We start from the raw sequence: 21650 nt of genomic DNA on the forward strand, positions 1-21650 counted from the left end.
TAAAACAATCGTCTTTTGATTTGTACTGCAAAAATAGTTGAAAAGTGTACTATTACCACAGAGAACAGACGTCCAAGCTCATGTAGTGCAGTTGTGTAAAGCATTGCAACGGTTGTTTTGAAATAACTGGGAATGTGGCCATTACGCGGCGCTGTTAAATTTCGAATAGGGGTACAAATCTGCCGTTGTTTTACCTTTTGGCGCTAGTGTCATCAAGTGTGCACCCTAGTATAGTTCCATCAAGAGAATGTGTTGGTTTTACTTCGAAAACAAAAATTAAGTTCTTGTTCAACTTGTTTCTTATTGAAAATAATGAAACTAATTATCAATGGGTTGCTCAAATTTTTTTTTGCTGGATTAGTGAAATATTCATAAACATCTTGTTATTTAAGCAAATACAGCTCAGAATCTGAGTAGGAAAATTTAAAGGTGCGCTAGTGAAATATTTCTTCAGAAAGCGGCATCATGGTGTCGAAACAAGTTTTTGAGTGGGAAAGTCACCGTCGATGTCGCTACTGAGCTTGTTTTTTCTTTACACAAGATTTTAAAGCAATTTTGTTCGAGCATGTTCGTCTGTTCTCTGTGCTATTACATTGCAATAATTGGGTTGTTCGGTGATTTACATATTGCCATTTTATTTAGCCTTATCGAAAGAGCTCATTTTTCTGAGTATTAGCACAGAGAACAGACGAACATGCTCGAACAAAATTGCTTTAAAATCTTGTGTAAAGAAAAAACAAGCTCAGTAGCGACATCGACGGTGACTTTCCCACTCAAAAACTAGTTTCGACACCATGATGGCGCATTCTGAAGAAATATTTCACTAGCGCACCTTTGAATTTTCCTACTCAGATTCTGAGCTGCATTTGCTTAAATAACAAGTTGTTTATGATTATTTCACTAATCCAGCAACAAAATTTGAGCAACCCATTGATAATAAGTTTCATTATTTTCAATAAGAAACAAGTTGAACAAGAATTCAATTATTGTTTTCCAAGTAAAACCAACACATTCTCTTGGTGGAACTATACTAGGGTGCACACTTGGCGACACTAGCGCCAAAAGGTAAAACAACGGCAAATTTGTACCCCGATTCGAAATTTGACAGCGCCGCGTAATGGTCACATTCCCAGTTATTTCAAAACAGCCGTTGCAATGCTTTACACAACTGCACTACATGAGCTTGGACGTCTGTTCTCTGTGGTATTAGTTGATTTTATTGCGTTCCAATTCCTTTGTTTTGATGATTGAATAAACAAAACAGTTTTAATTTCCATGGCTAGAATGACAGTTCAATCGATAAAGTGACAGTTCACCTCGAACAAAAAATTTTCTCCATACAAACTTTAAAAGCATTTTTAAAATAGTTCCCGGGCACAGAAAATGATGAAATTTTGGATTTCGACTAATTTTTGTACGGAGATTCCGATTATGCAATAATCTGGATACCCCTAAAGAACCCAATTGAAGAGGAAGTGAACAAAGAGAGCCTCTCAAATGCAGATAGGACCTAATAAAATATTTAGCCTGAATTTGTTTTTGATCCTCTCGTACTTCCCCAAAATCACCAAACATTAGCCTGTGTATGCTGGCAAAATTCTTTTATTCTTTGACTTTTACTGCGAGCCCTGTTTTGGTGCTGTCCTGCTCACTCTCGCAGAAATTTTGAACACAGTGCTCGCAGTAAAAGTCAAAATCTCACAGCATGCAGAGGCTAATTGAGGGGGTTAGAAGCAAAGGGGTGTAAGTGACAAAAACCCACTTTCGAGTAAATGAGGTTTAAAGTTTTTGACCAGTTTTTCATCCCATACAAAATGTATGGAGTTTCAAAATCAACCCAATTTTCTCTGATTTATTGTAATTTTTCCAATCATCGTAGAAACCATCTTAAAAAAGTTCCTGAAAGCTCGAAATCTGAAGAATTTTATGATATGCTTAGCTCAAAATCGACAAAATGGTCACTTACACCCCTTTGATTCTGGGCCCCTCAATTGGCTTCTTTAACGGTGTTGAGATAATTCGATATTCTGAATCTGCATGTCAAATTGAGCCGAAATCCAAATTTTCATGAATTTTGGAGCCCAGGAACATATTTAAAAACCAGTTTGAAGTTTGTATGGGAGCGATTTGTCGAATCACCCCTCGTCGTAGTTTGTACTGGGCGGAGATGTCAAACAGTTGCCCAGCTGTCAAAAGGTGATTTAAAAAAATCTCTTTGAAATTGATTTTAGGTACCAAAATAAAGTTCTAAAAATCTGAAACAAAATCATAGTGACTCAGAAAAAGGTGCTCTTTCGTATAAAATCAAAAAATCAAATGTATCAAAATTTAAAAACCCAATTGTTCTACCGTCTACCCCGTTGGTTTGAACGACACCTCATGCAAACCAACGGGGTTCATTTTTTAATTTGAAAACTTCTAGTAACCCTGTGGGCATCGAAAAACACAATAATGGTAACCCTTTTTGCTGTTTTGTTTTGATTATACGTTCCGTTTCACTCCGTTCCATGATCAGAATGACGTTTGAACCTTTTTTAGTTTGAACGATGTGCAGATTAGCGGGGGACAAATCAAAAAGTGTTCAGATTTGATGCGGTCAAACCAACGAGGGTAGTATTCATTTATATGATGGAAAAAACATCTTGCCTTGTTCGAGTAGTGGCTACATTTAGGACAACTCAGATCAAGCTTTCGCAGCAAAGAACATCAGCAACAATCAATCTTTACGGACTTGTTCAGGGGCTATTAGGTTTTTAAACTTTAAAAAATGTATTGATTTTTTGATTTTATTCGAAAGAGCACCTTTTTCTGAGCCACTGTGATTTTTTTCAGATTTTTTGAGCTTCATTTTGGTACCCAAAATCAATTTTAAAGAGATTTTTTGAAATCACCTTTTGACAGCTGGGCAACTGCTTGACAGCTCCGCCCAGTACAAAATGCGACGAGGGGCGATTCGACAAATCGCTCCCATACAAACTTCAAATTGATTTTAAAATAGGTTCCCGGGCACCAAAATTCATGAAAATTTGGTCTTGGTCTCAGTCTTGCATGCAGATTCAGAATATTGAATTATCTCAACACCGTTTAAGAAGCCAATTCTCACCAACAGTACCGGAGCCTGTTCGGGTTATAGAGCTTGCTGACGTTTATTCACCTTTCTCTTTCAAACGTCATTCTGCTCATGGAACGGGGTGAAACGGAACACAGAATCAAAACAAAGCAGCAAAAAGGGTTGCCATCAGTGTGTTTTTCGATGCCCACAGGGTTACTAGAAGTTCAAATTAAAAAAGGACCTCGTTGGTTTGCATGAGGTGTCGTTCATACCAACGGTGGTAGACGGTATGTGAGTCATTTTTCGAGCCGATTCGACGATCAGCTGATCGCTTATATCATGAACAAAAGCGCCAACTTGGTCAAATTATTGGGGGGGGGGGGGTGGTGGTGGTGGGTGTGCGTTCGAAGCCTACACTGAAAAAAGGGACATGGTAATTCTGACTGTATCGAGGGTCAAATTAAAACATCTTTACTACTTGATTTTGGTAGACCATGATTCGTTCTTGAAACTACCATGTGCTAGGTTTAGTTTACTATGCCGCTTAATGTTTACATTTTATGGTATTTTTGAATGAAATTTCGTAGTTTATTTTACCATGCGCATGCTAAACGGTATGCAAGAACATAGTAAGTTTAACCATTGTGAAACAGTTGCATTTACTATGCCTGTGGTTCGGCCAGTGGTATTTTCATCTTTTTTGTTTACATTTAAAAAATATCTGATGAATAATTTTAATTATATTTATTGGTTTGTAACGTATAAAATGATATTTTTAAATACAATAAATATAATTAGTATCTTTCGAAACACCTGTTGTGGGGCTTCCTTTTTCGGTGGCATTTTGGAGACGTGTAGTTTGTGGTTTTCGGGTTCCATCGCTGGAACGGAGAACTAATCCGGCGCTGGAACCCATCAATCATCTGGGATGAGGTGCGAGCCTTCCGGATCGGACGCCATTCTTTGCTCCTCGTACTAAGATGCGTAATAATCTTTGCCCTTCTCGGCGGAGGATGGCCCTTTTGCAAATCCAGCCAGTCAGTCCGGTGCAACTCGTGGAGAACTCGCTTACATCATTAGATGAGCGATTTTGGCCGGATCGCGTTTATTCTTATGCCTGGTAGTGCGAGGTGCTTGGGGAGATGTGTCTGCAGCCGTATCAGGATTCACGATTCCGAAGGCATCGTAATGAACACACCCGTCGGGTGTGGAAAATCCGTGGGAATCATCGCAATCATCTTGGTGGGCATATTCCGGCGTTTCCTCGTTCAGTTCCAACCTCCACCACACAGCCTATAGACATGGAGTTTTGGGGGCAATCCAGCTGCATAGTGACGAAGTCTTCCGGGAAATAATTGTCGAACACGGCTAAAAGGATGGACGAAGGTATGTTTTGTGAGATTCAGTTTGGAGGTTTCGGGTGGCACGAACTGTTTGGCCAGCGGAAGGAATCAGGAAGATGAACCAACCTGCGCGGTTCGTTGGCATGGTAGTTCTGGGATCCGAAGGGACAATTTTCGGCATCGGTGGCTCGCACACAGGCGTAAATGGGCCAAATTCCTGGCCATAAGTCGAACAAAAAATTTTCAGGGTTTTCCAGAGTCCAATATTTTTTTAAGATAAATGAAGTAATGCTTCATCATGTGGCAATCAATAAAATACTTTGGGATGCATATTTTTTTAAGAATAAATGTCGAAATTTGACGATTTTCTCTACTGTTTTTTTCATTTGCATCATAACTCATCGGAAGAACTTTAATTATTGAAATATTGACAATTTGAAAAAATAACTGAGTATGTAACAGTTCTCCTGATAAGAGTGTATCATTTAAACAAAAAACTTCACCTGATTTCATTTATTTTGCTCTCTTACAGACGAGTTTTCAAAATCATGTTTTTTGTCAATTTTGAACCATTTTCAGCATTCAAAAAGTTTTCAGATTCTGCAGCATTCCGCGATCTGGATAAAATTACAATAAAATATAAGGCATATCCTTTGTGAATCGCAAGAGAACGGGTACCAGAAAGTACCAGACGAAAAAATAAATCATTTTGAAATTTACACCTTGTTGACTAGTTTTTAGTTACAATTTATGTGTAATTTTGATATAACAACTTCGTTTCGACTACTTTTTCAATGAACGGCCACTTATTCTCGGTAGATAGATCATAGCAGAATACAAATCTGGTCTTGTATCTCTTAACAAAATGTGTCAAATGGAATTAATTTAGTAAATTTGGGCAGAAATCTCCATACACCGATAAACGCCTAAATGTATGCAATGCAGTAGTAATCTAATCACAGAGAACAGACATCCAGGCTAGAACAAATTTCATTCAGAAAGTTGTGTAAGGATTTGAATCTTCACTTGAGTAAGGTTGCAAACCAATACACGATGACAACACTAACGCCGCCAAACACCATATTGCCACAGTCAGTGGGGAATTGAAACATTTCAAGTGGTGAATTAAATTAGTATGGGAAATTAACCGATTGCAGCGCCACGCTATTGCCACTTGTGTTGCCGATTTCAAATGGCCGTTAAATTCCTTACACAGCTTCGGAACTGGACTTGGATGTCTGTTCTCTGTGATCTAATGTAGCTAGAACTGTTGTGTTCAAAATTTGTTATAAAAAAATCAAACAACTCAAATAAAAAGTTCACTATTTGTAGCATGTAATCATATGCTGATGCACCGTTAAGAAAATATTTTCAGATAAATATTGTTTTTTATAGCTAAACTCATTGAGTTTTTCACTCAGTACCGTCAGTGGGGGTGTCATTGGGCCAAAATTGCAAAGTCCATCCCATTGTAGGTCGTTTCAACAATATTTTAGCTCCAAATGAATGTTGAATTCAGCAGGCAACTTCATTTTGATATTATTTAGGATTGTTTCAAGTATAAATGCTTCAACTTTAATTTTGACAATGTTTTAGCGTAATTAATATTGGCCTAATTTCACCCCTTCTAGGGGGTGACATTGGGCCAAACACTAAAACATGATGATGATTAACCTGGGCTTGTTAGGGGAATATCTGTAAATAAAAGAAAATCGGGTTAAGTACGGTTCCTTTGAATTCCACTACGAATTTGCATCCTTTGACAGATACGTATTTCGACCTCAACTGTAAGGTCGTCTTCAGTGTCTTGTACTTGACTCGACTGACTAGTCGAGTCAAGTACAAGACACTGAAGACGACCTTACAGTTGAGGTCGAAATACGTATCTGTCAAAGGATGCAAATTCGTAGTGGAATTCAAAGGAACCGTACTTAACCCGATTTTCTTTTATTTACTAAAACATGTACAAAACAGCTCAATGTGATAAAATATTGCTTGCGAATGAAAGCTATAGAATATATAGATACTTGCGCACAACCTATCAGTATCTAGTCGCTTTAAAATAACATCACAGACAAACAAACATGAAAGTTTGACCACATTCATTGTAAACGATCAAGGATCCAATACAATACATCTGCCATCCCTTAAACATAACTTCAACTAGCACTCTCAAAAGACGAAAATAATATTTCTGTATTATCTACCTAGAAGCTGATATGCATTTATTTTAGTTTTGTATGAATCTAACATTTATTTCCAAAATATTACACCGTATTATGCATAAAATAATGTGAATACTCTCAGTCGTTTTAATTCACATTTGTAGGGTTCTCGTACTGATTGCATTGCTTTTATATAGCCCAAAGTCACCCCCAAAATGAACTATTTGTACTACAGCTTGAATAAACAAGTTTTTCATGCAAAATAGCTTACTATATCAAGTAAACTTATATTATTTAACAAAACAACTACTGAATACACCAAGAAAACAGCAATTGATTACATGTTCGGTATTTAGCTGTTTCCTACTGGGCATTTTAAAACAACGATATTGTACAGTACTCCTAACCATAAAATTCACATCACGTTTTCTCAATGGAAAATTAATTATATGTGACTTTTTTCTAAACCGGATGGCCAACGCAACTTATATTTACTATATACTATCCACTTTTTGAATCCACTTTTGAATCGACCACGTTCTGATTGATGGACGGCACTTCTCCGACATTATCGACGTCAGGACCTATCGTGGCGCTAATATCGACTCCGATCACTACCTGGTGATGGTTAAACTGCGCCCAAAACTCTCCGTTATTAACAACGTACATTACCGGCGGCCGCCCCGGTACGATCTAGAGCGACTGAAGCAACCGAATGTCGCCACCGCATACGCGCAGAATCTCGAGGCAGCGTTGCCGGACGAGGGTGTGCTCGATGTGGCCCCTCTAGAGGACTGCTGGAGTACAATCAAAGCAGCCATCAACAACGCAGCTGAGAGCACTATCGGGTACGTAGAACGGAGTCGACGAAACGATTGGTTCGACGAGGAGTGCAGAGCGGTTCTGGAGGAGAAGGATGCAGCGCGGGCGGTAATGCTGCAGCATGGAACCCGACAGAATGTGGAGCGATACAGACAGAAGCGGAAGCAGCAGACCCGTCTCTTCCGGGAGAAAAAGCGCCGCCTGGAAGAAGCGGAGTGCGAGGAAATGGAACTGCTGTGCCGTTCACAGGAAACACGCAAGTTCTACCAGAAGCTCAACGCATCCCGCAAAGGCTACGTGCCGCAAGCCGAAATCTGCAGGGATAAGGACGGGAGCCTCCTGACGGACAAACGTGAGGTGATCGAAAGGTGGAAGCAGCACTTCGACGAGCACCTGAATGGCGAAGAGAATGTAGGCACGGAGGACCAAGGCAGCGGAGGAAATGACTATGTTGGTGCAGCAGAGGACGGGAACGAACCAACTCCCACGCTGAGGGAAGTTAATGATGCCATCCACCAGCTCAAAAACAACAAAGCGGCTGGTAAGGACGGTATCGCAGCGGAACTCATCAAGATGGGCCCAGAAAAGTTGGCCACCTGTCTGCACCAGTAAGTAGTCAAGATCTGGGAAACAGAACAGAGGAGTGGAAGGAAGGGATTATCTGTCCCATCCACAAGAAAGGCGACAAGTTAATGTGTGAGAACTTTCGAGCGATCACCATTTTGAATGCCGCCTACAAAGTGCTATCCCAGATCATCTTCCGTCGTCTTTCACCTAAAGTAAATGAGTTCGTGGGAAGTTACCAAGCCGGTTTCATCGACGGCCGGTCGACAACGGACCAGATCTTCACCGTACGGCAAATCCTCCAGAAATGCCGTGAATACCAGGTCCCAACGCATCACCTGTTCATCGACTTCAAAGCGGCATACGACAGTATCGACCGCACAGCGCTATGTAAAATTATGGACGAGAACAGCTTTCCCGGGAAGCTTACTAGACTGATAAGAGCAACGATGGACGGTGTGCAGAACAGCGTAAGGATTTCGGGTGAACTATCCAGTTCATTTGAATCTCGACGGGGACTACGACAAGGTGATGGACTTTCCTGCCCTGGAAGGTGATGGACTTTCGCCCTGGAAGGTGTTATTCGACGAGCCGGGCTCAACAGCCGGGGTACGATCTTCACGAAATCCAGCCAATTTGTATGTTTTGCGGATGACATGGATATTATTGCTAGGACATTTGGAACGGTGGCAGAACAGTACACCCGCCTGAAACGTGAAGCAGCAAAGGTCGGACTGGTGGTGAATGCGGCTAAGACAAAGTACATGCTGGTAGGTGGGACTGAGCGAGACAGGACAAGCCTTGGCAGCAATGTTACGATAGACGGGGACACTTTCGAGGTGGTAGAAGAATTCGTCTACCTCGGTTCCTTGCTAACGGCTGACAATAACGTGAGCCGTGAAATACGAAGGCGCATCATCAGTGGAAGTCGTGCCTATTATGGGCTCCAGAAGAAACTGCGGTCAAAAAAGATTCACCCCCGCACCAAATGTACCATGTACAAGACGTTAATAAGACCGGTGGTTCTCTACGGGCACGAGACGTGAACGATGCTCGAGGAGGACATACAAGCACTCGGAGTTTTCGAGCGACGGGTGCTAAGGACGATCTTCGGCGGCGTGCAGGAGAACGGTGTGTGGCGGAGAAGGATGAACCACGAGCTCGCTGCACTTTATGGCGAACCCAGCATCCAGAAGGTAGCCAAAGCCGGAAGGATACGGTGGGCAGGGCATGTTGCAAGAATGCCGGACAACAACCCTGCAAAGTTGGTGTTTGCTAACCATCCGGTTGGTACAAGAAGGCGTGGAGCGCAGAGAGCACGATGGGCGGACCAGGTGGAGCGTGATCTGGCGAGTGTTGGGCGTGACCGACGTTGGAGAGCTGCAGCTGCAAATCGAGTATTATGGCGGCAAATTGTTGATTCAGTATTATCATGAATTTGATGTTAACTAAATAAATGAAATGAATCCAATTTTTGATCATCATTTCGATAAATGTTAGTATTTTGAGCGAAACATCTTTCTTGATTTTTTCCCCAAAGTTACCCCCAGGCCCAATGTCACCCCGACTTGCGGTACTCCAAAAACTTACATGTATGTATAAAGTTGTGCTAAAATGCCATGTTTTAATAGAAAAACTCAAACTGATATATTCCACACGGCTTCTATCATCATGTTCAAACTCCTAAAATTTCAATCCATGATTAATTTTTCAGTTTTGATGTGTTTTCCAGGGCACTATACAAGTTACCCCAAAATGAAAATGTGATTCCCAAAATATCTAGAAAAAGGTACAACATTTGAACTGAGTTTACGGGACCGTTCAAAAATAACGGCCCATATTCCCAAAAATTGTGAAGATAGAACAATTGTTCAACAAGTTTCCTAATTATGACACTACTTATAACTTTGCTGAAGACCTAAACACGTTATCTACACTTATAAAAGAATTGAATTTTTCTCACACTTCTAGGAGAATTTCTATGAAACGAGGTGGCCCTTGTTTCCAAACAATATTTTTTATGGAAATATAATTATTTTTCAGTTCTCTGTTGTCGAAGAAAAATGTTCGACGCTTCAAGCGATTTTTGGGGGTGAAAATAAACGTTGTCCTTGGAGAGGTTATAAGAAATCATTTCTGGCCTTTAAGTGGATTAATATGGCTATTTATAATCCAAAATGCTTCCCCAATATCTAAATTCACAATTTTATCGCTAGTACATACATAATACACCATCAAAACGTGTTAAAACTTTTTGGCCATGAATTGGACCCTGTTACTCCAGTGTGGCTCGGTTGGTGACAAAGTTCTGAAATTTTAAATGATTCCAGTTAGAATTTACTGGCTTATTTACCAAAGATCGATGAAAGATTTGCTTACCGTGAACACATTTTGCCAATTTCACCAGCAGCTTCAAAATTCCTTAAAGAAAATATTGTTTACGGAACTTGCTTTTTATGATTCAGCGCATTACTTAAAAGATGGCCGTAGGAACAAGAAAAACATTGATTATGTTCAAATTTACCATGGAAATAATAACAGATATCCAGTAATATGGTTATGACAAACACGAAAGATATGTTTAAAGGAACTATGTTTGATAGTACCAGTTACTATTCAGTTGGCTGTCAGATTATAGTAAATTTAAACATAAGCATAGTAATTATCATCAAAACCATTATGATCATTACTTTTTTTGGATATAGTAAAATTAAACATGGAGGAATAGTTCAGACTACTCTAAAATTTCTTTCAGTGTACTTTTTCTAATTTTGTGTAAGGAAAAATTTGAAAATTGTTCAAGGACCTAACTCAACGGCGCAATCATTTATGTACGTTTACTTAGTTGGATGGTGAACGCCCTCTTTTTCTCGGTTATCTTTCCTGTCCTTTGATTGGCCATCGTTGCAGTCGTATGCATCGATGGCTATTGATATTTATGCTGTGTCAGCCTTCTCCTGCAGTGCTGGATTGACCAGTATGTTGGATCTGAATTAGTTTCCAAATAAAAGAACTGTTGATAACCTTCAACGATCACGAACAGTGTTCGTGAATCAGATGCCCAAAAATAGCAGCTGACGCTTGCCGCTGTCTGTGGGGCATAGTTAACATGTCTACTCAAGATGTATTCAATTATCATATTTGGATGATGAAGAGGAAATATTTTTCGTAATTGTTCCAAGGAAAACTTTTGGTTCGAATTATGATCCATTATCTACGAAGCAGAGCACAATATTCACCATCGAGCTATGGTATCAGGTATCAGATATAAAACACAAGCGGCACGTTCCCCTCCATATGGGGGATTTGTGCCTCGCACTTCATTGCCAATCATCACTTACCCGAGGGAAGAAGGTTATGAAGGAAAAGAAAGGACATGGAGAAAGGGATGGGGAAGGAAAAGAGGTTGATACAAACACCCTCGAAGAAATGCTATGGAACATGACATGTGTGTAAAAGTCAAATATGTGCTATAATACCTACATATATGTTAAATAGATTGAGTGAGGAGTGAATCGTACACGTTGTAGATGTGTGTTTTCCTTAAGCGCGTGCGATGCTGAGATTTTTGAATGTTATTTTTATTTCTTTCTCAATTGCCCCCCGATTACTCATCGGGAATTCTCTAGGGGATTCTGGTGTGAAACGCACCAGTTGCGCCCCAGAAAAAATTACACTTTTTTCTGCGAGTTATTTTAACTATATCACAGACAAACAGACGTAACAGCTTGAACAATTTTCATGGAAATCCATCGCCCAGTTCACACTACCATCACCTGGTGGAAAAGTTGCACGAATCACTGTGTTGTGCCATATCGTCAACAGAAGGCGCTAGTGTGAAACGTCAAACGCATAGAAAAACGATGCGCGCGCCTCTGGTCGTGAAATCCACAACTATAAAAATTTAAAATGATCGTTAAAAGCATGGTCGATGGAAATTTCGCAAGTGTTACGTCTGTTTGTCTGTGACTATAGTATGTATACCTACAGATCCAACAAGGGGAGATGTCACTTTTCTTCACGGAATAACAGAACGGAATATGAGCTATTTTACGAAGGGACAACAATGTTGACCATGACATTGATTTTCACGGGTTATTGGACGCTACCTCCTGTCAAAATTCATTCACAAAATCGGCTCGTAAAATGGACTATTGTTTTCTGCGCGAAAAAGTGATAGCTCTAGTTGATTGGCTCGGGAAGAGCTACCCGATGTTAAACTTGTCTCCTTACTTTCCATTTGCGACTTGCTCATTGCTTGTTCTATCTTCTTGTACAGCACTTACGAAATGCACACTAACCATTAATATGGTTCAGAAAGATGGATTTTAAGTGCATTTCATTTCATTTCATTTATTTAGTTCACATCAAATTCATGATAATACTGAATCAACAATTTGCCGCCATAATACTCGATTTGCAGCTGCAGCTCTCCATCCTCGGTCACGCCCAACACTCGCCAGATCACGCTCCACCTGGTCCGCCCATCGTGCTCTCTGCGCTCCACGCCTTCTTGTACCAACCGGATGGTTAGCAAACACCAACTTTGCAGGGATGTTGTCCGGCATTCTTGCAACATGCCCTGCCCACCGTATCCTTCCAGCTTTGGCCACTTTCTGGATACTGTGTTCGCCGTAAAGTGCAGCGAGCTTGTGGTTCATCCTTCTCCGCCACACACCGTTCTCTTGCACACCGCCGAAGATCGTCCTTAGCACCCGTCGCTCGAAAACTCCGAGTGCTTGCAGGTCCTCCTCGAGCATCGTCCATGTCTCGTGTCCGTAGAGAACCACCGGTCTTATTAACGTCTTGTACATGGTACATTTGGTGCGGGGGTGAATCTTTTTTGACCGCAGTTTCTTCTGGAGCCCATAGTAGGCACGACTTCCACTGATGATGCGCCTTCGCATTTCACGGCTCACGTTATTGTCAGCCGTTAGCAAGGAACCGAGGTAGACGAATTCTTCTACCACCTCGAATTTTAAGTGCGTGCTTTCCTAATATTTCAAGAAAAGAAAATTTGGAAAATGTTGCCTTTATATTTATTATGTTCATCAAGTTATGCTACCTATGCTCACATTAGGATTCTGATTTTCCAGCTCAGTATTTTTTTTTTTGCTGAGTTCAGTATTTTCCATCTTTTTACTGAGTTCTTAACAGCAGATTTAACTCGGAACACTCGGTAATCAATATTTACCGTTCATCTGTAATTTTTGACAGTTTGTTTACATGAACTCAGGCCAAACATTTCAATAGGTCCTATCTGCATTTGAGAGGCTCTCTTTGTTTACTTTCTCTTTCAATTATTGCACTGTAATGGTACACTTTTCAACTATTTTTGCAGTACAAATCAAAAGATGACTGTTTTGACCATCGTTCAATGCAAGAAGACCACCAAAATACATATAAACAGCTGAGATATTAATGAAAGAGAGGGAAACCAAAGAGAGCCTCTCTTCTGCAGATAGGACCTTTAGACATGTTTGGCCTGAACTCGTTAACTCATTTACAGAGTATTGCGCGCAAACTCCAAAATTTTATTCCCACCTTTGGGTTTCCACGCCGAAGACCCAGCACCAGATTCGGCGACAAAGAGATTTGACAGCAGTCGCCGGGCAGTTGGCAATCCTGATATTTGACGGCGGTCATCCGTTAGCCATGGGAGTGAATTGTTGTCATGCAAATAGAGCATTTCGCTGAAAATGAATGTGTATTATGTTATTGTTGACAGATATTTTGCTGTGTTAGTGTGAAATACAGCGATTTGCTGTGTCGCGTAAGCCTCCGCTGGAAGATAACGTAATATAACTCAGCGAGGCAAAGAAAATTTTCAATGAAAAAAGAAATATTCAGCAAAAACATAACCAAGCGTACCGAGTTAGATCTGCTGTTGAGAACTCGGCAAGAAGATGGGGAAAATACCGAGCTGATCTTAGTGTGTATGGTTGTCCTCAAACAACTGTACAAGGAAGGCGGGTTTCATCGTTAAAACATTCGGTCGGGAAAATTACATCAGAACCGTGCTTATTGATTATCTTCATTTGTCCTAATATTGATTATAATTGATTAAAGGCAAATCGCTGCAGTTCGACAAGTGATCCCAAGCAGCACACAAGTTGCAAAGGAGTGTCGACAGCGCAAGTTTTTGGTTGGACACGGGTCATTTTCAAGTTATTCTGCCTTTGAGTTAGAATTACATGAATGTAGCTCCTGTGCAACCAAAAACCTGCGCTGTCGACACTCCTTTGTAACTTGTGTGCTGCTTGGGATCATACCTTACAACGTTTTACCAGACTGACGTGGTGGGAAAGCACGGAGTTGAGTTTTGCCTCGACTTGCCATTTCACCCCACATACCACTGTCTAGTCTGTATGTCTATCTGGTAATATGCGGCCAGTAGTGGTTCATGGTCAATCGTATCTGACGCGACGCGTGTCAGTTTTGTGAAGATTTTTGCGAAGAACGGTCGTTCGATGCGTGTGGATTGTTTCGCTCGAGTTCAGTGCATTTGATCGTTTGGCCACTGAGTAGGATATCTGTGAAATAACCGAAATTGTACAAGTCAGCATACGGAATTCCATATTGGTATGTTGGTATTAATCATTCTAATGCATTACATCGCCCATGCAGCTTCTGGTTTCATACTCGACAGGATCAACCTTTGAGGAGGTGTGGGGAGGAAAGGCAGATTATACACAGGTTCTTCTTTTCTATTTGGTCAAAGCGATCGGCCATCTTCAGGAACATATCGGATTTGAATGGTGAGCAGTGTTGGTAAAATCACACTCAAAGCTGACTCATGAACCGCTCCTGCGTGAGCAAACTCGCGCGTGATTCTGAATCATTTTCTCACGCGCGAGATTTTCATGCAAAATCTCGCTCTCACGAGTCAAGCGCCGAAATCTCATTCGCTTGTAAAACGAATCCAAATCAATTTAAACGGCATTGAATGTTCCTCTACGCTAGATTTGCTTTTGTTCTGTCATATAATCCTAAAAACTTTGCTGTAAATAATAAAAACACCAAGAAATAAAGCAATGAGTGAAATCGCGAGTCAACTCATGCATGATTTTTTCGGCGGTGAGTTTGGCGAGTCAAGAATCGCGTGTGAAACAACTCAACCATGAGATTTGAGAATTTGAGTTTTTACCAACACTGATGGTGAGTGTAGATTCTGTGAACAGAACGGGCAGAAACGGGGCCGTTAATAAAGCACGTGTACACTTTTTGGGGTGTTTGGTCTGGCCAAAGTCCACGTTCCATGCAAATTTTCAAATTTTTGTATGGACGAAAGTCTACGAAAGGGGAGGGGTCTGAGATGACCAAAATTTGATATACGTGGTTTATGAACGGCGCCCTGGTGTGGCGCTGAATTTGTTACGGTGTGGACTGTATTGGTTTTCGACAATTGTGACAGTCGGCGTTAAATCGTTCCAAGAACTGCTTCATGTTGACCATGGTATCCCCATTCATCCGCTCTTGGTGTATTAATTCACTAAGCTTTGTCATCCCTACTTTCAAACAATTATAAATCTCATTTTGTCCCGCGTTGTCTCGAGCACAAATCTAGAGATCTATCATACTATGATATTCACACCTAGAAAATCTCATGTAATTTTAAGTGTCCTGAACCATATAACGAGCATCTTAAAAAACACAAATTTAGAGGTTATAACATGTAAATTTACGTCTTTCAAGACACCCCAATATAAAGCTTATTTTTTCGTAGCGTCAAGCAATCGCTAGAACCGATTTGATAGATAAAACATATGTCGTTTTCTTTTTTGCGGCGGTGCTACACCGTTTCGTGCTACACTTTTCGCTGAAAAAACGAACGTTTTTGGTGTAGTTGCATTGGTGTGCGTGTATAAAAACCAAAATATTGACAGCTTTGCAAACGCTGATTGGTGGACGCGGTGTACACCTGCTACACTCCCGATTTTCTGAGTGCTGCACTATCATGAGCGGTGCAGAAAAAGTGCTACACCGGTGCAGCACGAAAATCAAAAACGAACAGTTTCGGTGCAAAAGTGCTGCACCGGTGTAGCACCACCGCAAAAACGAAAACGACAATAGAAAAGTAAAATATTGTAATGCATGGGATTCGAACACCGGATCTGCTGATCGTGCGCCACATCTCTTACCTCTCGGCAATTTCAGCGAGTTAGAAGATGGATGATGAACGTGATACTGATTCAACGTTTCTGGTTAAGCGAATCTAACGCAACCAACCAGCACTTACATGATGCGCGTAATATTGAGTCCAATTTGTGATTCAGTCTTGAAAACGTTTACGTTTTTTGGTGATTTCGTTTCGTGGAAATTTCAGAATTTCTAAGTGTGTATGTATGATACTGAAAATCTTCTTGGTAATTTGATTGTTATCAAGAATTTCATACCAATTTTTTTTTTCAGTATACCTGGACATGCCTTTGCTATGTTGTCACTTTTCTACCCTCTAGAATGATGGGCACGAGGTTGTTGATGTGTGGCCCTTGTTCCTTTTCCAGTCCGATTGGGGGTCCATTATGAGTTGCCGTTAGCCGATATCATTCATAACAAGATCCATAAGCAAAATCTTGCAACACTTTCTTGTTTTTTCCATTTTTTTTGAAATTATTGGTACAACTAGCTGTCCCGGCAAACGTCATACTGCCTGCCTACTATGTTTTTTTTGACATGCAGCTTTGTAGAAAAATGCCCCGCAAAATGAAACTTCTAAGTTTCTCGTTCTCGGTGCGTTCCCGGTCGGTTTTCCCAATTATTTTTTCGTACGAACACGTCGGAGCCCTGCACGAATGCAACACTGAAATAATGGTGTAGATCCGTAGACCCGTTCCCGAGTCTATTCGTGACATACATTGCACCGAATTTCGGGTTTTACCGAAATTAATCTGAAAAAGTCAGACGACATCAATAAGATTGGTTTTTATTACTCTTCATTCTATCGCTCGTGTTGTGTGTAGTGGTAGCACACGATTGTATAGCAAAATAAGCTGACATGCCGGCGGCACCAACGAAATAAACGTAGCTAAACCAATATATATTCAACCACATCTCTGACCACATGCAAGAATACGATTTGCTTGTTTCACGGAACGCGTGAGTGCTTTAGACTGAGTTCAATGGAGGACCAAGGTATGCGATTATCAATGTTGGTCGAGCCCCTGGGTTCGGCGCGTCAAACTTTCTCTCAATTTCTCTCTCTCTCTCTCTCTCTGATCGCAGCTGTCTGTCGGAGGGTGTGTGCTGCGGTTCTCAAGTTTTATTTATACTTCTTTGTTGCTGAAATATAAATGCCTGTTTGGCGCGTGATTGGATCAGTTTTGCGCAGACTGCTTTGGAGAGTAGACTCAATGTAGTAGAAAAACTCAATGTAATTGGCATTTGAAGTTGTGGAATGTGGAAGTGTAGCAACTGTTGAGTACGCAGTATAATAAAAAGAAAACATCAGCAATTTCACAATGCTTTTACTGTTTGATTGATTTTCGTAACTTTTCCTCACCAAACCGAGCAAAGGTTTATGGCAGGAATTATTTGAATGGCGAATCGCATCTTAACTCAAATCTCCAGACGTTTAAAAGAAATTATATTTAGTGTCGACATCATGGTGGTCAACTTACAGGCAGCCAGATATGAAAACCGGCTAATATTTCATTTGCATTTGTATGATGATTGTACTGACATACATAGTATATTGCAAATAAAACCGAATAAATTGATTAACGATATCCTCTTTTTTCCTTAGATTCTTTTGCAGTGGAGTTGATACAGCCTGGTACAGTGAGATCATCATCATCAAGGCAGAATTCCTGACACACTGACCGTAAGTATTTCTCAATGATGTCATAGATATATTTAAAGGAACAAGTACTGACCATATTCTGTGTCAGCTCTCGGTTGTAGTATAGCTTTAGCTAGTCTGAGTATAGCGTTGGAGCTAGTTCCTTTCGTTTTGGTTCCGTCACAGATTATTTTGTCCATACTTACCTTACCAATCAGGCTAAGGCCGTGGTGGCCTCTGCTGTACATAGTAGCTGTCTCCATTCCACTCGGTCCATGGCAGTTTGTCTCCAGTTCCGCACTCTGCGTAGGGTCCGCAGATTGTCCTCCACTTGGTCGACCCACCTAGCTCACTGCGCTCCACGTCTTCTTGTACCGGTCGGATGACTCTCGAGAACCATTTTAGTCGGGTTGCTATCCGACATCCTGATGACGTGACCCGCCCACCGTAGCCTCCCGATTTTCGCGGTATGGACGATGGTTGGTTCTCTTAGCAGCAGATGCAGCTCGTGGTTCATTCGCCTTCTCCAAGTCCCGTCTTCCATCTGCACTCCGCCGTAGATGGTACGCAACATCTTCCGTTCGAAAAAATGGTTCCATGTTTCGTGCCCATAGAGGACGACCGGTCTAATCAGCGTTTTGTAGTTAACTTCGTGTTACGGCTAGGGTGACCATATGCAAATAAAGTGAAGGAGGACATTTTAACCAAATTCGGTTGGAAAAGGAGGACATTTGTATGAAAAGGAGGAAACTTTTTAAAAGAACGCGAAAATACAAAAAAAGGGAAAATTACAAATTGGATTTATACCGGGTTTGTTTTACCCAACTTATATTTGTTAGGTTTGTATGCGCCAACTGAATTCTTCAAGGGCATGAAATTGTGTAGTTCCCATAAACAGTATCCTTTTAAATAAGCTTGAAAAGCTTGCAATGTTTCAATCACTTTTGCTCTCTATTGTATAACAGTCGAACTGAAGCAGCAAACACTGAATAACAAATAAGCAATTGATTGATTGATTGATTTGTCTACTATTACTGCTATTCTATTCTAACTTCTAGAGATTTTCCAAAAGATTTAGTAACTTAGGCTTATCGAATAAGAGTTCTCACCAAAATACGGCTACTTTTACACTTTGTTGTACTATTGTAGAAAATTAGTGCAGTTAGAAACTGTAAAACAAAAGCTTTCGCTGTAAATATCAACACAGCTTGTTCGATAGAAACATTGTTAACGTTTCGCTATTTTTTCATATGGATTTAATTGGGAAAGCTTTTTTGTGGCACTGTTGCAAACCTTTTTGGTGATTTTTTTAAAGATACATTCCAACTAACATTTTGATAACCATTAAGTCTTGTAAAGGTTTTGAGAACCCTCATCAAATCTAATTTCTTTTATTTTGATTTTATGATGGTTCTAAGAACCTCTTCTAGCTTATTTGACTAAACAATTTTAATTGGAATATCGATATATTTACTCCTCATAAGTGGCAGTAAGGGTCTGGGGATTGAGAGTTTGATTTCACGTGACACGTACTCTCAATAATTTAGCTTTAGAAGTATAATTTATGGATACCCATTGATCTTTATCATTTTTGGTGTTTATCGTAGCTTAACAATAACATTCGAATAATATGTAGTAACTAAACAAACAAAATCACCAGCTTTTTATAAAATTTTATGTAAGAAAAATGTTTGAAAAGGAGGACATTTTAATGGAAAAGGAGGACATGCGATTTTTTATCAAAAAGGAGGACATGTCCTCCTTTAGGATACCATATGGTCACCCTAGTTACGGCGAACTTTATTCGATCGTAGAGTTCTGCTGAGTCCAAAGTAAGCACGATTTCCTGCCACAATGCGCCTCTCAATTTCTCTGCTGGTGTCGTTGTCGGCGGTCACCAGTGAGCCCAAGTGCACGAATTCTTCAACCGCCCCGATTTCATCACCGTCGATATGAATTCGGGGTGGCGGGCGCGGTGATTCCTCCCTGGAACCCTTTGCCATCATGTACTTCGTCTTCGACACATTAATGATTAATCCGATTCGCCTGGCTTCACTCTTTAGTCGGATGTACGTTTCCGCCATCGTCTCAAATTTACGAGCAATAATATCAATATCATCAGCGAAACCAAGCAGCTGAACGGACTTCGTGAAAATCGTTCCACTCGTGTTTATTCCCGCTCTCCTAATTACACCTTCTAACGCAATGTTGAACAGCAAGCACGAAAGACCATCACCTTGCCGTCACCCTCTGCGAGATTCGAAGGGACTCGAGAGTGTCCCTGATACTCGAACTACGCACATCACTCGATCCATCGTCGCCTTGATCAACCGTATCAGTTTATCCGGGAATCCGTATTCGTGCATACGCCGATTTGAAATCGATGAACAAGTAATGTGTGTGGGCACGTTGTATTCGCGGCATTTCTGCAACACCTGGCGGATGGCGAACATCTGGTCCGTTGTAGCGCGTTCACCCACAAATCCAGCCTGATATTGCCTCACGAACTTTCTTGCAATCGGTGATAGACGGCATCATAAAATTTGGGAGAGTACTTTGTAGGCAGCGCTCAGTAGTGTGATCGCGCGGTAGTTCCCGCAATCCAACTTGTCGCCCTTTTTGTAGATGGGACTAGTGTTGAAAAATTCATTTCGTTATATCTAAATTCAATCACCCATAGCTCATTTTAGAAGCCGAACCTGAGAATATTGTATATGAAGAACTTGTGCGGCTAGACCAGTTCTGCAAGGAAGTCACGGAAAAAGCGATATTTTTCGATTATTTATGGTCAATGTCACGGACTACCTTCGAAAAATGCCAATGATATTCACGGTGAATATCGGTGAATAGGCATTTTAGTTGTCATAAAGTAATTAAAATCTCAACGATCAAGTTTCATCATTCCCTTTACTTGCACCGCAAATATATCCATTTCTTATGATCATATATATACAAGGGACTGAATTCATATTAGCATAATGAGTGAATTAGAAGTATATTAGTATTGTTGCGGCATGCGCCGAACTATGTGAGAAAACTCTACAGACACCACACTCAAACATCCCCACGATCATAATGACAGATAACTTGGCAACTGAATACAACGAGAACAAAGAGTAGACGTCAAGGTAAATGATAAGCAGAACTGAATGCACATGTGAATTGGATAGATGCACTCCGTGATAATTTGCTGTAGTTTTGCGAAAATTATGTTTAAATTTGTACCAATAATTACAGCACAGAGAAACAGACGTCACGGATGATTCAAATATTCAGTAGTAGGTCGATCGACCACTCGCGGCACTGGTATAGTTTTTGCTCCTGTTTGACGTTTGCTCACTACCGCCATCTAGTGGCGGCCCGGCCACACACAGTACGTTTAGCATTGGGCGATTATGTTTTCGTGACGATGTATTTTAATAAAATTTGTTCTAAGTGTTACGTCTGTTTCTCTATGGTAATTCTTTAAAAACATATTGTAAGGATTTTATTTTATTTTTATTTTTTTTAACCTATTTTACAGCTTTCGTCCACTAGGGCACTGTGTAAGCGATTCCAATTGGAAGCTGTATTTACAATGTGTACAGCGCCTAAATGTATTCTATTCTTATTCTACTATATCCAACTGGTTGCCATTGCGCTGCTTTCACTGTCTACCCTTTTATGGTAGAATGATGAACACGAGGAAGCTGATGTGTGGCTGTTGGTTGTTCCTGTTTCCAGTCCGATTGGGGGTCCATTATGAGTTGCCGTTCGCCGATGTCCAAGTATCCGGCTCCATTTGAGCCATTGGCTCAGAAGAGGGTCAGTGTCAGCCGCTCTCAGGGGGAAAGAGCAGCTGACGAAAGTGCCGGGACAGGGATCGAACCCATGACCATCTGCTTATGAAGCAAACGTGTAGCCATTACGCCACGGGCCCTGAC

At 40.8% G+C, this 21650-nt stretch overlaps 2 protein-coding genes across 6 annotated transcripts in view; one reads left to right on the top strand and one right to left on the bottom strand.

Annotated features, from left to right (window-relative positions):
* The window catches only part of LOC115256613 (uncharacterized), a 289353-nt gene that overhangs the window by 165973 nt on the left and 101730 nt on the right, over positions 1–21650 (bottom strand). The window lies entirely within an intron of this gene.
* The window catches only part of LOC115253776 (uncharacterized), a 34303-nt gene continuing 27045 nt past the window's right edge, over positions 14393–21650 (top strand). For 2 of the 4 annotated variants that reach the window (XM_062844547.1, XM_062844544.1), the window contains exons 1-2: positions 14574–14704; positions 17692–17769. The gene's annotated coding sequence lies outside the window, so the exon portion shown is untranslated. Of the gene's footprint in view, positions 14529–14573; positions 14705–17289; positions 17610–17691; positions 17770–21650 lie in introns of those variants that run through there. The other 2 variants (XM_062844545.1, XM_062844546.1) reach the window with 2 other exon arrangements.

Source organism: Aedes albopictus, chromosome 1 (genome assembly GCF_035046485.1).
Source record: "Aedes albopictus strain Foshan chromosome 1, AalbF5, whole genome shotgun sequence".
Taxonomy (NCBI): domain Eukaryota; kingdom Metazoa; phylum Arthropoda; class Insecta; order Diptera; family Culicidae; genus Aedes; species Aedes albopictus.